Source organism: Macaca mulatta, chromosome 8 (genome assembly GCF_049350105.2).
Source record: "Macaca mulatta isolate MMU2019108-1 chromosome 8, T2T-MMU8v2.0, whole genome shotgun sequence".
NCBI classification, from domain to species: Eukaryota; Metazoa; Chordata; class Mammalia; order Primates; family Cercopithecidae; genus Macaca; species Macaca mulatta.
The window spans coordinates 137313502-137330884 of NC_133413.1; the positions used below are offsets into that span (position 1 = coordinate 137313502).

The window sequence follows — 17383 nt, forward strand, 5'->3', positions numbered from 1 at the left end:
TCTCTGCCCTCTGCCTTTGGACAGAATTGTGCTTTTCCTTGATCACTAGGATGTTAGCAAATGTTCCTCAAGTAGACCCTTACAAAGTTCTTGAGGGTCTCTGCATCTCCTCTTCAGTGAGCTTGCTTGGATTTGGAAACTTGCCAACTACATGGACCCAAGCCTGGACTAGTGTGCTGGAGGATGAGAAGGCATTGCTGAATTGGCACAGCCAAGGTCATCCAGCACCAGGCCACCCTCAAACACACGAGCTAGAAGGTCAGCCACAGTGAGCATAGCTGCCTACCTAACACTCAACTGACCACAAATGCATGAGTGAGTCCAGTCAAGATCAACCAAGCCTAGTCCAGAATAGCAGAACTTCTCAGATGATCTATAAGTTCATGAGATATAACACATGGTTGTTATTAAAGCCAGAACATTACAAAGTGGTTTATTGAACAGCAATGAGTAACTAATAAGAAAGCATATACAGTGTCTATTTAGTACTAGTAAATGATTAATGCAAGAAGTTAATTTAAGTTTAAAATCTTGTAGGATTGTTAGATGCTTTTTTTCCCTGTACAAATGGCCATGGTCCAGAAGTCTAGAAATGAAAACCAAGTCCAACTTAGCAATTGCTTCCTTTGTTATAAATACCAACTCAGTCCATAGAGATGGTTAATTAATAAATAAAGCTATGGCTAGTCCGTTAAAACTGAGGACCTATTCTGGGTATTTCCCTCTGCTTACAGTAATGAAGTCTGGAAAGGAGCACACCTAATTCAGGCTAAAAATAGTACAACTAAATATCTGGAAAAGAGGACATGTGTTTGAAGGAAAATATTCAACCAAAAAAAAAAAAAGTGGTTTTCTTCTTTTATAGACAACACCGGTTTCCTGAATGCCTGTGTCAGCTTTTTGGTGACAAGAAAGGATGAATAAGACACGAGTATGGTTTAAAGTGCAGCGAGAGACAGAATAGTAAATTTACAAAGGCAGAAATGAAAAGCAGAAAGCGAAGACGATATAGGTGAGTGAGATGTTGTCATCAGCTTTGATGCTATGATGCTTTGTGGATGATTCGGCTCTGGGTGATAGGGTTGAACAGTTCTGTACCTCCCTGGCAAAATTCCAGTGTTCTGAGCCTTGGCAAATAAAAGCAGTGGAGAAAGAGCTGCGAGTGTTCTCCCACATTAGACCTATAGCAAAATTGTGAGGTGCAGATTGTTCGAGTTGGTAGACAACATGTGAAAGGAATCAGAATATGCTGTAGGCAGTATACGAGCATATGTCATTCATCCATTTATTCATGCATTGCTATTATAAGATATAGTATGAGCCATAAGGGTGGCATAAAGTTTTCATCTATCCGTCAATTTAGTTAAGATATTTATTGAACTAGATACTGTGCTAGACACGAGAGATACAAAAATGAAAAGGAACATGGTCTCTGTCTTACAGGAATTTACCAGCTAGACAGAAGAGACAGGGAAAGAAACTGGCATTGAACATACTGAATGTCATCACGAAGGAGGTTTGAGATACTGCTTTTTCCTCCCTGTGAAGTCCTGAGTCCGTGGAAAGGCCGAGGGGAGAACCATCGGCAGCAACATGGCAGCTCTATTAGTGATGGAAACTGGATTGGGAAATGCAATATCACATCTGTCACCTAGAGGTTTTACCAACAATATTTCGGCCTAGAATTCAATGTACTGTGCCTACCCCACTCTGGCAGAGTGGGACAGTTGAAGCTTCCCGGAAAGGAAGAAGCTATGGTTGCCCAGTGGAAAGCAGATCACAGTGGATACTTCCTGCAGTCAGTCAAGCTTCTGGAAGTAGAGGATCAGGGAGGAGCTAAGAAAAGCAGCAGTCAAGATGAACTAAGCCCCTTATCCCCAGCCCACAAGTAAAATGCTCAGTCTTTCTTCCATGGGAATGAAGTCAGGGATACAGAAAGAAACCATATATGTTTCTCTCAGTGGTGTCTGTAGAAAAAGAAAGTCAAAGAGAGATGAGGGTTCTCCCCTAAAATCTGAGATAACACAGTGGGAGGCCCTAACCTAACCTGGATTTTGGGATTAAAGAAAGTTTCACCAAGGTAAAGACACATTCTTCTGTCTCAGGGGGAGTTGTAGAGGTGAGAAAACCGGGGGTTACTGGGCTTCAGACAAGACAGTGATCAAGAATCGGTTCACAAAAAAGGCATTATCTAAAAACAGTCTTGGTTGGTAGATATATTGCAAAAAGTGAAATGGCTTGGCAAACTCATTCAGTGCAGAAAATAAGTTACCTGTCATATTATAGGAAAGCCCATGTCCAAGGAGAATGAGTGCCAAATTCAGCAAGTCTGTGGAGAATGTGTAAGAGTGTAGGGGATAAGATAACAACTCCGTTTGGAGCCAGGTATTGGAGCATCTAGGATGCCAGGATACTAAGATGGAATGTGAACCTATTTTCTTTTCTTCTTCTTCCTTTTTTTCTTTTCTTTTTTTTTTTTTTTTGAGATGGAGTCTTGCTCTGTCACCCAGGCTGGAATGCAGTGGCATGATCTTGGCTCACTGCAACCTCTGCCTACCTGGTTCAAGCAATTATCCTGCCTCAGCCTCCCGAGTAGCTGGGATTACAGGCATGTGCCACCATGCCCAGCTAATTTTTTAATTTTTTTATTTTTAATTTTTTTATTTTAGAGATGGGGTTTCACCATATTAGTCAGGCTGGTCTCGAACTCGTGACCTCAGGTGACACCCACCTCGGCCTCCCAAAGTGCTGGGATTACAGGTGTGAGCCACCATGCCCAGCCTGAACCTATTTTCTTTATACTCTATCTCACCTACCTGACCCCACTGCAGGATTCCAATGAGAAGTGGTGAGGTACTGGTATGAAGCAAGGGAGCTGGGGAGATGGAGAGAGGAATACATGTGAATAAAACTGGAAGGCCAAGAAGGCAGAATCTATGGGAACGAGCATGATGAGGATTGCTGAATGAAGGCCAATAGCGAGACAGTAAGATGTTTGAGGAAAGGATGATTTAAACAGAAACTAGAACATCAATGCCATGGAGACTAGTCTTCAGTTCTTTGAATGCCCAGTTTAAGGAACCAGCATTCCTTTAAAATAGAACTATTCAGAAGACAGAAAAGTGGGCAAGGTATAAAGATGTGTTGAATCTATACTTAAAGATTATGGCTAAGTTCTGAGAGTGGGTGAAGAGTGGGTGAATTCTCTCTCTCTCTCTCTGTCTCTCTCTGTCTCTCTCTCTCTCTCTCACGTACACACACACACACACAGACACACAGAGTAGTAGAGAAAAAAGTAAAAAGAAGGTTGCCAAGGAAAGGAACTTGGAGAAACACCCCTTCTTAAGGGGCAGGGACAAGCAGAGCCTCCCTCAAAGGAAAAATAGAAGATACAGTTAGATTGAGAGATTTCCAAAGTATAGTGTCACTGAAGTGATGGACGCTAGATAGATATTTACCTGCAGTGTTGATATATTGGCATGGATATGCCCTCAATTTTATTTTTCTCCATTTTGGCTTTTCTTCTTATCTACAAAATGGAAAGCAAAATTTCTGCTTGGTGACTGAGAACCTGGATATTTAAGGATAAAAAGAATAATATTTTTAAGTACCTATCAATTGATTTTACTTTATCATTTCTGCCTCCCTGCATCTGTCTGCTAGTTTAACACGGGGAAGGGGCAGTGGAGGGCTGGGTGCTCTTTAGGGGAAGGAGGATCTCACATAGGGAAAGGCTCCTTCTCTCTGAGCCCAGAGGACTGAGAAGGATGTCAGAGATGGAGGAGAAAGGCAGCCAGGGCTGTAACCTGTAACATCTCCTGCTCTCAAGGCGGTGATGTGCTGACTACATTGGGGGACTATTTAGAGCAAAGAGCTCTAGACCACCTCCCTACTAAGCACTCACAAAGTACACCAGAAGGCAGAGAAGCCAACACATGGGATCCCAGCATGGTTTAAGAGGATGGACTGGCACAGAGAGATGATTTTATTAGCAGGCCTGAGATTCCTTAGATGACATACAGCAGAAGGAAACTAGGTTTCCAGCCCTTGGGACTGCAACTGGGCCCACTAAAGTGGGATTGAGGAGATCCTTCAAGAGACACTGAGAGATGGCCTCTGGGGTCAATGTTGCTGTGAGGGTGTGGCATGACTCAGAGAGGTCTGGATTCCATGGTATCATACTACCTAGAAATAATTACTATCTGTGGTTTATGAAAAGATCAAGTCCTTGCACTTAGAGCAAGGGCTTGCACAAGGTAGGAAGGTTCTTCAATTTGACTTCATAGCATTGTACATTTCCTGATATACAATGGCTGTCTTTGTTTCCCCTTCTTCATCAGATCCCTTGCTGTAAGACATGGGTTCAGCTTGATCCTGGCTTCTAACTTCCCATCCTCTTTTCTGGCCTTAGTAGAGAGGATAGCGCTTACTTCATAATGCCATTGAGGGACTCACATGCAATCTAGAGCAGGAAGCACTGCACAGAGCTAACAGCGGAGACCAAGGACTCAGACTTCCTGTACTGGACGCCTTGTTTCACGTTTCCTTACTTTGTGACCTTAGGGACTTTTCCTTGTCTATAAAATGGGGTAATATGAGTAGATAGTTCCACTCAAAGAGTGGTACAAGGAAGGAGATAACTAGTCATGAAGTTCTTAGCATTATAGTGACTTGCTGTAATTATAGTAGAGATTCTATAGATGTTAGCTCTGTTATGTTTTACAAAAGATCGTACTACCCTGTTGGCACACTCAAACCTAGGACTAGAGTAAGTTTTGGACTTGGACAGAATGAGAACTGAGGAGGATCTTGGTGGAGGGATTAAAGGGGTGGTGGAGCCATTGGACTCCAGTGGGCTGAGAAGAGTTTATTATTCAGGGATGTCAGCATCAATGGCACTGAAGAGCCAGGGTGAAGCAAAACCAAGCAGACTTGATGAGATGCCTCCCAACACACACCCAAAGATTAGGCATGGGAAGCTGCCCTCCATATGGTACCATGGGGTCATGCCAGCTGTATTCCTGCACAGCTAGGGAAGTGCCGGTGAGAAGGAGACCAAGAAAAATAGCAGTGATTTCAAAGAGATGGCCCTAAGTAGAGATAAATTATTTAACTATTGATAATATTCATTTTGCAGTTAGCAGGGACTAATTTCAGCATTTTTCTTTAAATATTTAGCAAGTTGGAGTGAGGGAGCGTAAAATAATAGAGAAATAAAGAGACACACATGCTTTCCACATTGAAATGTAATATAATTCTGTGTAACTTTGAGCTCTCTGATTTACCAAAATTCCTTTAATGTTTCCCTAGCCCATTGTAATCTCATGATTAGGATGCTAAGCCCTGTGGACGATGGGTACATTTTGTATTGTTTACTGCTTAATTTGATGTCTGGTGAATAGTAGGTATTTGATAAATAATATGAGAAATGAATGTTTCCTTCCACTGTTTAGCATATCTACTTTTAACCAAGGGCCCTAACAAAGTGTGGAAATGTTGACATTCGGTTTGGGGTCATCTCCTTACTCCCTCTCCAACTCTATCCCTCAGAATTTGTGTCTCTGTCTTTCCACAATCAACTTTAAATTGGAAGAAAGGATCAGTCTCATTTACACTAACACAAAAAACAAATAATGTAATATGTCATGTCTCCAACAGACGTTTGTTCATTAACTGGTTCCAATCCTTGGCCTTGGGGTGGTGTTTCTGCCATTGGGTGGGATCTATGGGAACAGCAGGAAGGGAGATCTTCGGTAAGGTGAGAAACACTCAAATTATGCCTCAATGGCACTGGGTGATTCTGCGTAGGTGAATGTGCTTGCTCCAATAGTAAGCTTTGCCTGTAATAACTAACTAGTAATACAGATTTTCATGGGAGACACAGACCACTCTCTCTCTTAATCCCCAAGAAGGGGAAAAAAAGCTAATCTTGGAGTTTTAAATTTCCACTCAAAATGAACTTTGTGGGGTTTTTTTGTTTGTTTGTTTGTTTTTTTTTTTTTTTTTTTTTTTTAAGTCCAGTTTCATTGCTTCCTCCTTGTGAATGAAAGATCACACAGGCATGGGTTTCTGAAGGTTATCTATAGCTTTGCCTAAAATGGTTATAATTGGAGCAATGAAATAGTGATAACTGCAAAGCCTGAATAACATTATAGCATTATGCAAAATGAAGGCACTTTAGAAGAATAAAGGAACGATGACAATGCAAATCAGAGCCTGTGAAGGTCACACGTTTTGCATAAAGTGCCTTGCAGTCTAATTCATGTGAACTTCGCCTGAGGAGAGGAAAGTGACTTATTAGAGCACAATGCTTTTTCAAAGAGCATTACTGCAGAGCCCTGGATCTGCTTACACGTCCCACAGGCGGCTGCAGGAACTTGGAGAGGAGCTGGGTGTAGGCATAGCTGAGCTGAAATTATAGAAGCTTTGTTCAGAAATAAAATATCCCAACTTCATGATTGTACTCAAGCTGTCTTTCTTAACCCTTTGATGGCTGAACTGAATGAGAGTTGCTTAGGGAGCAGGGACAGGCAGTTATTTACGGCTGCCATGTTTATTATCTCCTTTTATTCTCAAAGTAATTTGAAACAGAAGAGTTTATTTTTATCCTTTTTACAATTTAGGATATTGAGGCTCAGAAGTAAAATAATTAGCCTTTGGCACATGTATAGGTGTTGTAGCTGACATTCAAGCTCTGTTAGATCCTGAGGTCCAAGGTTATTTCACTGTATCATGCCATCTAGAAAGAATTACTATTGGTGCTTTATGAAAGGTCGAGTCTCTGCACTTAGAGCAAGGGATTACACATGGTAGGAAGATTGTTCTATTTGACTTCATAGCATTGCAAGTCCCCTGAGCTCCAAAGTCTGTCTTTGTTTCTCCTCCATCAGATCCCTTGCTGTAAGACATAGGTCCAGTCTGATCCTGGCCTCTAACTTCCCATCCTCTTTTCTGGCTCAGTAGAGAAGATAATGCTTACTTCATGATGCTGTTGAGGAACCCAAATGCAATCTAGAGCAGGGAGCACTGTAGAGAGCTAACAGTAGGGACCAAGGAGTCAGACTTCCTGGACTGGACCCCTTGTTCCACGTTTTCTTACTCTGTGACCATAGGAAATTATTTTGTCTATAAAGTATGGTAATACAAATAGATCGCTCCCCTCAGAGTGGTGTGAGGAAGAACATAATTTGCCATTTAAAGTTCTTAGTATCAAGACTTGCGTTGTAATAAAGATTCTATAGATGTTAGTTCTGTTATGTTTTACAAAACTCCACTACCCTGCTGGTACACTCAAGCCTAAGTCTAGAGTAATTTTTCATCATGATCAGAGCCAAGAAAGAGTTTCTGCTATTACTGCAAAAAGGTTTTCTATGTGGCCAGCGTTGCACAGACTAGCCGAATCATTAGACTCACCTGAACTGCTAGGTCAACAGGCAGAGGCTGAGTCCTACCTTGGAAATCCAATCTTTGCTGCACATGAAAACTTGGAAGGGATGTAAAAAAATATATTGATATCTGGTCTCCACCACGGTGCCACCCTAGACACCTGGATTGAGAACGACTGCACCATAGTTTTAACAAGCAGACTTTATTTTTTGATAAGGCAAGGATATCAAGTTCAAGTCTTCACTGAGGAGCTTTCCCTTTAGGTACTGGGTGTAAAAGCTTATAAATAGAGCTCATTTGGTTAGTTTGGCATGGTTGCAGATAAATGGCTGGGGCAACTGGAAGACCTTCCTGCCCCTAGGAAGGGAAACTCTTTTTGTATAATTTACACACATAAATACTTCACAGAATAATACAGGACAGGACAGAGGTATTGGTAATACTCTAAGTTCCATAAGAGTTCAGTAGAGAAAAAGAGCAGGTGTGTTAGGATAGAGAGTAGATTTTGTACTCCAGATGGTGTGGAGTTCAAACCAATTTTCCACTGCAAACCAATTCCGAGACTCTGAAAAAGTTATATACTTTGGAGGATATTAACTGTTTGGCAGGATTGTTGTGAGAATTATCAATACTAATTCAAATATAGCAAAATGTCTGGTTTATAGTAAGCATTTAATCAATGGTAGCTATAATTTTTGTGGGTTGAAGTCTTCCAATATGGTTTCCTGGATGAGCTCACTCAAAAAAACTTAAGCCTTAAGGAATGAGAAGTTTTAATGTTCTGTTTGCCATAAAAGCAGAGGAGAGGGAAGAAGAGGCTGAGACCAAGGTGCTGAAGGTGGAGAATGGTGATCTGACGGGATGGAGGTGTGAGTTACCTGCTTCACACCCACTTCTACCTTCTTTGGAAACAACAATATTTGCAATGTGTTTGATCCCAAGTGACAAATCATGATTGGTTAGTTGAATTAAGTCATGAACACCTTTTCTACCTTTATTTTATTTTATTTCTATTTTTTATTATTTTTATTTTTTGCCTTTCTTATAGGTAAGGGAGATGATAGAACCCAGTTCAGGCCAATGAGAGTTAAGGGGAAGTTGGCTGGTGGACTGAGAAGTTTTCTTTCTAGATAAAAAGGACAGATACCTCATTCCCTTTTTCTTCCTGCCTTTATTTAAAGTTGTGGTTCTTGGAGCTATGGGACCCACTCTAGGACCCATTCTATAACCATAAGGGGATAGCAAAGAGGATAAAATACCAATTTACTAAAAATAGTGAAGTTGAAAGATGGAAGGAAGGTGTTTCTGATAGGTATCCTTGAGCTGCCACATACTTAGGACAATCTATTTACACAATTCTTATATAAGGGAGAAAAATTCAATATGGTCATGTGTTGCATCAGGATGAGTTGGTTGACTACAGACAGCATAGATGACAGAGGTCCCATAAGATTATAATGCTGTACTTTTACTGTATCTTTTCTATGTTTGGATACACTAACAATTACGCTTGTGTTACCATTGCCTATAGTATTCGGTGTAGTGACATGCTGCACAGGCCTCGGAGAAACAGGATATGCCATAGAGTCTAGGCGTGTAGAGGCTGTACCATCTAGATTTGTGTAAGCACACTCTATGATGTTTGCACAATGACGAAATCACCTGATGACGCATTTTGCAGAATGTATTCCCATCCTTAAGTGATACATAACTCTATATAAGCCACTGTTAGACCAATATTATTTTATTTACAACCCAAAGCATTCCCAAATTGCATATACACATGGCTAAAGCATTGATAATATCGCTTCCCTTCTCTTCTCTAAAGATTAACCTAGTTCATCCTCTTCCTATAGTTAACCTCATAGGTCTAAGATAAGAAAGGCCTAGAAAAAGCCTTTTTTGATGGAGAGTTGGGTAAGATACAGAGGAGAACTTGTTCACCTAGGATATTTTTTTCCCCAGGAAGCACCTCTCAAATGTGTCTATCTGTAATACACATTTCTTCTATGGATTTTAGAAAAGGCCACCGGAAATCTACCAAGAATTTAGAATGAACACTACCTACTTGAGACAAATGATTCATCCTATTTCTGGAAATCAACCATGTCACCCAAAGGAAAAGAGCCAGTCTATTGTTTTAATACAATGTGAAGCATTCCCAACGTTTGCTCAGTGCCCTTCTCCAAACCCTAAGAGTTAAATTCCTCCGATGGAAACCCAAGTGAGCTTGTGCACTCTGAGGGGATTGGGGTCACATTTTCTAGAGGTAGATTACTCCTTTGTCATTTCAGGTATAAGCCATTGTACGTGAGCACCACTGTGCATAGCTGTTAGTGCAAAATCTGCTTCTGTCAAGTTTCAGGGAATATAAGGGTATGAATCATACCGAAATTGTATATTCTCGTGAAACCACCATGTCTAATCTAGTGTTTGGTGTAACACACTAACACACTGCCCATTGTTGCAGCTCAAACATCAGAGGTTTTTTTTTTCGCCCCCCTCCTGATCCAGGATTAGCCAGAACCATATGTGCTGATAGATGGAAGATGTGGGTATCCCACAATATGTGACTTACAAAGATTGAAGTACTCCAATTTTTCTCCCATTCTGATGTCATAGTGCTTGAAATTTCAGCATTCCTTAGCTTTTAGTTCTTCTCTAAACACATATGTTGCTAGTATAGGTGGTATATTGATGAGTTTACAGTAAGAAACTAAGGTGTAAATGATTAATTTCATTCTATTCTCTTGTCTGGTAAACCGAGATGAGTGGAGGCAGGAAGTTTCAGTCATCCTACACTGTACATTCTTCTTTGTGCTACAAACATGGCCTATACATTTTTTTTTTCATCTTGATTCCTTTGATCACTATGTTCTTGCGTGGACTGTCCTTCCTCTCCCACCTTTATCTTCCCACATGTCTCTACCAGTCAATGTTTAGCTCCATAACTCATGTCTTGGTTAATTCATTCACTCAGTCACTTGTTCAATTCTCACCATCCCAGCACTTGTGGAGCCTAGAAAGGGAAATAGAGGTTAATCAAAGATTCACATATTCAATATAGCATTACAACCCCTGGAAAGCATTCTAATGAAGAGGCGTTTGGTGCTATGAGAGGGTATTGTAGGCGGATTTTCCCTGGTCAGGGCAGTAAGGAAGGGCTTCCCTAAGGAAGTGAGGATTGATCTGTAACTGCAAGGGAAACAAGGGGTTAACCAGGCAGCCACAGTTGGCTCCAGGCACTCATAGGATTGTGGATGGTTAGGAAGATTAAATGAGGCTGTGAAAGTCCTTAATAGGGTTCCCAGCACATAGTGTATGCTCATTAAATAGTGACTGTTATGATTACTGGTATAGTTTGATTGTGAAATGCAGCCATATTCAATAGTATAACCTTTTAACCTTTGTCAATGTAGGCTAAAGTCTTCTAGTTATAAGGTCTGAACTCATTCATGACTTCAGAACTCATGAACTCATTTTTTGAACTCATGAACTCATTTTGGGGGGAACTCAATTTTTATATCACGGTATGGGAGGCTGAAAAGCCAACTGGACTGATGCCTCAGGCAAGATATTAGTCTTGTTTCCTTTCCCTGCCTCCTAAGACATGGATTTTTGGCTTCTGACCTCTATTGTAAATTGAAAAGCAAAAATCTTACTTCAGTGTTTATCAAAATTTTAAATGCGTATTATCATTTGACTCAGCAAGAATCTAAACTTACACAAATACATATAAGCCTAAAAAAAACAAGGGCAAGGCTGTTCATTTCAATATTTATAACAGCAAAATATTAGAAATAATTTAAATAACCATCAATTTGGAAATGGTTCTGTACATCTCTATGTCCTGTCTATGAAAGACTATACAGGAGTTAAAAGCCATGAAGTAGATCTTATCCAATAAGTCCAAGGAATATTTCAAGTAAAACTGAAATGTCACATATAGTATGATCCTATGTATGAAAAATAAATCTAAAAAGAAAGCAATATGTGTGAATAGTGTGATGGTCAACAGAGTGTACTCCATTGTTAGACTACCTGGGTTCAAATCTCAGTTCCCCCAGTCCTAACTGGGTGAGTTTGGGCAACCTGTTTAACCTCTCTGGCATCAGTTTCTTTACAAATATGAATAAAAATAGTACATACCTCACAGGGATGTTGTGAGGTGGGGTTTCACCATGTTGGCCAGACTGGTCTCAAACTCCCGACCCCAAGTGATCTGCCTATCTTGGCCTCCCAAAGTGCTGGGATTACAGACATAAGCCACTGCACCCGGCCTGCTTAGTATTTTACAGTAGTTTATATTTTAAAGCAAATTACAGATATCACATTTTAACCTCAAATACTTCAGAATCCTTATCTAAAAAGTAAGGCTATTATCTTCCATAATAATACAATTATCATATTCATAAAAATTAACAGTAATTTCTTAGTGGCATGGAAGGCCCAATCCAAATTCAAATGTCCTTAATAGGTCCAGAAGTTTCCTTCATAGCTGATATATTCAGACCACACACTGCATTGGGGAGTCTTTCGTGGTTTTCTGAAAGGCCTCTGGAGGGCATCAGAATTATGAGGGCTGCCTTGGTCCTCAGCTGGAAAGCGGCAGTTGGAGAATGGCTGTACTTTCCTGGGTGATGGTTTCCCATGGCAGAGGCTAAGGCACCCGGCATTCTTGCTTAATGACCAAGAACCAGAACAGGAACAAGCCTATGATTACCCATTGACCTGAGGTGGGGATTGTGTGACCAATATGCAAATCACATGCAAATCTGAGAAAACTCCACCGACTTCCCTTAAAAGGGTCAATGAAAACTGAAGCGCATGAGGATTATTGCATCTATTATGAGAGAGAATATGTTCTTAAATTTGTGGAATTGAGGCTTTGTTGGTTTATAGCACTTTCAACTTCACTTTCCTTCTCCAGACAAGTGAATTTGGCAGGTTATCAATAGTCCTCTGCTTAAACTTTGAAACTTAAGTTACTTGTCCTGAGCAGAAAATCTCCTTAGCTGATCAGTGCTATTGCTACACATGTACTGCCCTGATTGCCTTAGGACTCCCAAATTCAAGCCCTAATTCTGCTGATAATCCCGTATGAGCTTCATTCCAGCTTTAAAAATCACTCACATCCTCTGGAAAATGAAGGGGTTGACCTAATGATCTTCGAGTTGATTTCTGGTTCTAATGCTCTAGGTATCCCTGAAAAGATCTGGCTTTTTTTTTTCTCCAAAAGTATCTCCTGGAATTTGATGGAAATTGAGGTCATAGATATTCCTTCAGTGTTCACTGGAAAAAAAGAAAAACAGCAATCCTCATTCATTTTACTAGCTGTTTCCTCATAATTTTTTCCCAGTTTTATTTTTTTTTGTTTTCGTTGATGAGAAAGATCATTAATAGGACACTTGGATGTATTCATCCAAATTGAAGTTTTGATCAATCCCTCTGAATGATCTTAAACACATGATTTTGAGAAGAAAGTCTTGTGAGTGTTCCATGACCGAACCTGATAACTCAATACTGGTTAAGATACTGGAACAAAACCAAACACCCTCAAAGACGCAAGATTAGAGAGAGGACCTGGGTGTTTAGAGGCTGTGTCTCAGCTTCCTGCACGATGTGCCAGTTTCTAACTTTGAACGCTGACAGGTGAAGGGAGAGGACATTCCTTGAATCCTTGCCAAGAGCCAGGCCATACATGCATGGCTTTATTTAATCCTCACCACAACTATAAAAAGTAAGTATTCTTAATCCCATTTTCCAGATAAAGAAACTAAGGTTTAGAAGATAGTTTTAATTACCCATCCAAGGTCACACAGAAACGAGCATCAGTGGATCCAGGCCCAGATGTGGTGCCAAAGCCCTCCCTCCTTTGCCTTCTCATTATCTGCTCTCCTGTGGTCTAATTTTACTCTAAAAATGATAGATGTTGATGCTGGTCAAGACTAAGAGAATGTGGATACAACAGAAGTGGTGTCTGAGATATTTTCTTTCCAAGTGTATTTGTTGGATGCTTGATTTTTGAGCTGCAGTCTTTAGCAGCCAAGTATAATTCTGTTACTTAATATTAAAGACCTAAGCTGTCAGTTCCCTGTTAATTCCAGGTCTTCACCCCCATACTTGTTCTACAGCGATAACTTTCCCCTTCTTTATCTGGGTACTGCTTTCTCATTGCCCCCTTTGAGAGCTGCCTCTGACTCCTCAGGCTAGGCCAGGGCTCCCTGGTGTGCACGCTCCTAGTTCTTGGGCCTTCTCCTTTTGAAGCATGTGTTTATATACATGTAGTTGCTGTTTAGTATGAAGCAGGTTGGTACGGAGCTTCAGTAAGTGTCTGAGTTGAGATCCCAGACTCTCCAGTAAGTAAGGGACCCTGGGATCTGAACTCAGACACTTACTGAAGCTTAATACCAACTTCCCTCATGCTAAGCTGCTTCTATACAACTGTGGACCAGGTTACTTAACCCTCGTGCGCCTCAGTTTCCTCATCTGTGAAAGAGGGTTAATGATGGTACCTAGTATCCATAGGATGTTGGTGAGGATTATATCAGTGAATTCATGTAAAGTCCTTAGAACAGTGCCTGGCATGTAGCAAGCACTCAATCATTGTTAGCTATCATTATTTTGTCTTGCTTTCCAGTGAACAATCGTTCTACTTGGGTGGATACTATTAATATATCTGTCTCATTTACTGTTGTATACCTGGTGTCTATAGGCATTGCAGATACTCAAAAAGTATTCAGTTTATGCTCTAATTACAACCTTTCTGTATCATGCCCACTGAGTATCTGCCACATGCTAGGAGCTTTCATATACATGATTTCTCGCAACTCTCATAAATTACTTATTATTGGCATAGCTAATATAACATATTTCCATACTGTTGAGGAAATAAAAGTTCAGAGAAGCACACTGATCTACTTTGGGTCACACAGCAGTCCAAAAGCTGGGGTAGTATTGAACCCCATATCTGGATGACTCCGGGCCCAGTGCTCTTTTCTTTCATCTAAGCTGCCTCTTTGTGCCACAAAAGGACAATGGACCTTATGTAAACCCTATGTAAATAGAAGGTTCTGGTTTCATGAAATCAAAGCCAAAGCAAAGTAAGCAGAAGTTAACAAAAGAGCTATAGTCATCTGATATTTTATTTTTTTTTCTTTTAAAAAAGATACCTCTTCCTTCTTTCCTAGATACCAAAAGCAATGTTGATTCCTGAGCAGATAACAAAAATCATGAAGGCCTCTGCCATGGAGTTCACAGATTTCTGTGTAGAGGACGAAGCACCACTTTCTAATGCTTATTTATTGGTAATTATGATGGACCTGTTGGGCACTCTGAACTGTGAGAATTCGCAGCTTTGGACCATTAAGCTAGAAGACCGCTGGAGAACTGTTGCTATCTGTACCAAATTAAGAACAGTTTATTTCAGTGCTTCTCAAAGTGTAACGTACACACGAATCACCTGGAAGCCTTATCACAAAGGCTGATTCTAATTGAGAGAGTTTGGAGAGGGACCTGAGATTTGACATTTTATTTATTTTTATTTTATTTTTATTGTTATGTATTTATTTATTTTTTGAGACAGAGTCTTGCTCTGTTGCTCAGGCTGAAATACAGTGGCCTGATCTCAGCTCACTGCAACCTCTGCCTCCCAGGTTCAAGTGATTCTCCTGCCTCAGCATCCCAAGTAGCTGAGATCACTGGCATGCATCACCACACACAGCTATTTCTTTTTTTTTTTTTCTTGTATTTTTAGTAGAGACAGGGTTTCACCATGTTGGCCAGTCTGGCCTCAAACCCTTGACTTAAGGTGATCTGCCCACCTCAGCCTCCCAATCCCCTGCTGGGATTACAGGTGTGAGCCACTGCGCCCAGCCAGATTTAGCATTTTAAACAAGTTCCCAGCTGATGCTGATGCTGCTGGATCAAGGACCGCCCTCTGAGAAGCAAGGGTTTATGGGGCTTCCTTGGACTGCACTCTGGCCAAAGGCAGTGATTCCAGTAAGGCGTGCCCTTTGCAACCAAAGGAAGAGCAGGGGTCTGCTGTGGAGCCGCCTGCATCCAAGTCCAGATCTGCTGCTTGATAGGTACGGGCCCTTGGGACAGATTCTTCTCTTGGAATCTGAGTGTCTTCAGGTATAGATGGGTGTTCTGGGTGTTGGGAAGAAGCAACAATTGGATGCAAATTATCTCTGAGGACCTTTTCAGTTCTAAGATTGCATGACTGCCTGACTTGTTCTAATGCCTGCATTGAAGTTGAGGTGTGTGTGTTTAGGAGGGAATGGAGAGGAACCTGGAATCTTATGAAAGAGACGTCTAAGCAGTTGCTTTGGAAACCATGTTTGTGATAAAACTCCTTTGCTTTTTTTCCTTTTTTTTCTTCTGCTCCTTTGTTGTCTAGTCCCATTCCACCAGGTGGCCAAGCGCATTTTGTATAAAATACTCCCTCCATCTCTCATGCTCCCCATCTCCCTGGGTTCCATCTTTTCTGTTGAATTTGCATTCTCTGGCATATTTAGGGCTTTTAGAAGTTTTTCGTGTTACTATGAACATTGAAGAGACGAAGGAAAGCAAGAGGAAAGGAAGGGAGGAAAGGAGGAAGGAAAACTTACTGTTCCTCTGTGCTTTATTAACACAAAACTTTATGGAAACGTGTTCTATCACACAGTGTTACTGGCACTGGATTTATTAGGTTGGTGCAAAAGATATCGCTGTTTTTGCCTTTAAAAGTAATGGCAAAAACTGCAATTATTTTTGCAGCAACCTAATATTTCTATCAAGTGGGATTTTAGGAATATTATGAAAAAAAGATATACCTTCACAAGTAGATAGAGCCTACCTCTCACAGGTGAGATCATCATACTGACCATAGTCACTGACTTTTTTGGACAGTCTGTCAACGTATTAATACATTCAGGGCTGATTTGGCATCAGGTGCCATGGAAGGTGTCATAGGAGGTACAGAGGTGCATTGTACGTGGAACCATGGCTCTCAGCATGGTTGGGTCCCCTCCTGTGAAAAAGCCAGCAGAACTATAAAATAGGTGGCATATCCTTGCCCTCTTATGAGATAGTCAAGCGTTTCTCCCTCCCATCATTGAGTGCCAGGCCTAACCTCACCCCTCTTGCTCCCTACGTCATATCCAGCCTTGCCCTTGATCTTCCATAGGTCCTGGCCTTGTTCTCATCACTTCATCCTGATATTCTGTCTTGGCACTCAGGATGAAGGTTTAGACTCTGCTTGTTTTTCTCCCTCCTTGACTTCAGTCGGATCATGTTCTCTTTTGGGCTATACTATTCTAGACCGCCTGAAAAATCTCCATAAGTCAACACTGCCCTGGGGGCTCCTGCATCCTATAAGCTCATGGGTCAGTGTATTAGTTTCCTATTGCTGCTGTAATATTATCACAAAGGCATTGGCTTAAGGAACAAACTTACTGTCTTATGGTTTGGAGGTCAAAAGTCCGAAATGGTTCTCAGTGGGCTATAATCATGACGTCAGCAGAACTGTTTTTTTTTTTTTTTTTTTCTGAGATGGAGTCTTGCTCTGTCGCTAGAGTGCAGTGGCATGATCGCGGCTCACTGCAATCTCTGCCTCCTGGGTTCAAGGAATTCTGCCTCAGCCTCCTGAGTAGCTGGGATTACAGGTGCCTGCCACCGTGCCTGGCTAATTTTTGTATTTTTAGTAGAAACGGGGTTTCACTGTCTTGGCCAGGCTGGTCTCGAACTCCTGACCTCGTGATCCACCCGAAAGTGATCCTCCCAAAGTGCTGGGATTACAGGCGTGAGCCACCGCGCCCAGCCAGAACTGGGTTCTTTTCAGAGGTTCTAGGGCAGATTGTTTCCTGGCCCTTTGCAGTTTCTAAAGGCTGCCTGCATTCCTAGGCTGATAGTCCCCTTTCTCAATTTTCAAAGCCAGCAAGGGCCCAATGAGGGTTTCTCATGGTGTCATCTCCCTGGTTGTAAACTTTATGCCTCCTTCTTCATTTAAGGAATT

The 17383-nt window shown here is 41.2% G+C and overlaps 1 long non-coding RNA gene across 1 annotated transcript; it reads left to right on the top strand.

The window, feature by feature from the left end:
* Window positions 1-753: 753 nt before the first annotated feature.
* Window positions 754-5445, top strand: LOC106999942 (uncharacterized). Its single transcript, XR_013396966.1, has 2 exons — window positions 754-1012; window positions 1444-5445. It is a non-coding gene; the product is annotated as an uncharacterized LOC106999942 (long non-coding RNA).
* Window positions 5446-17383: the final 11938 nt, after the last annotated feature.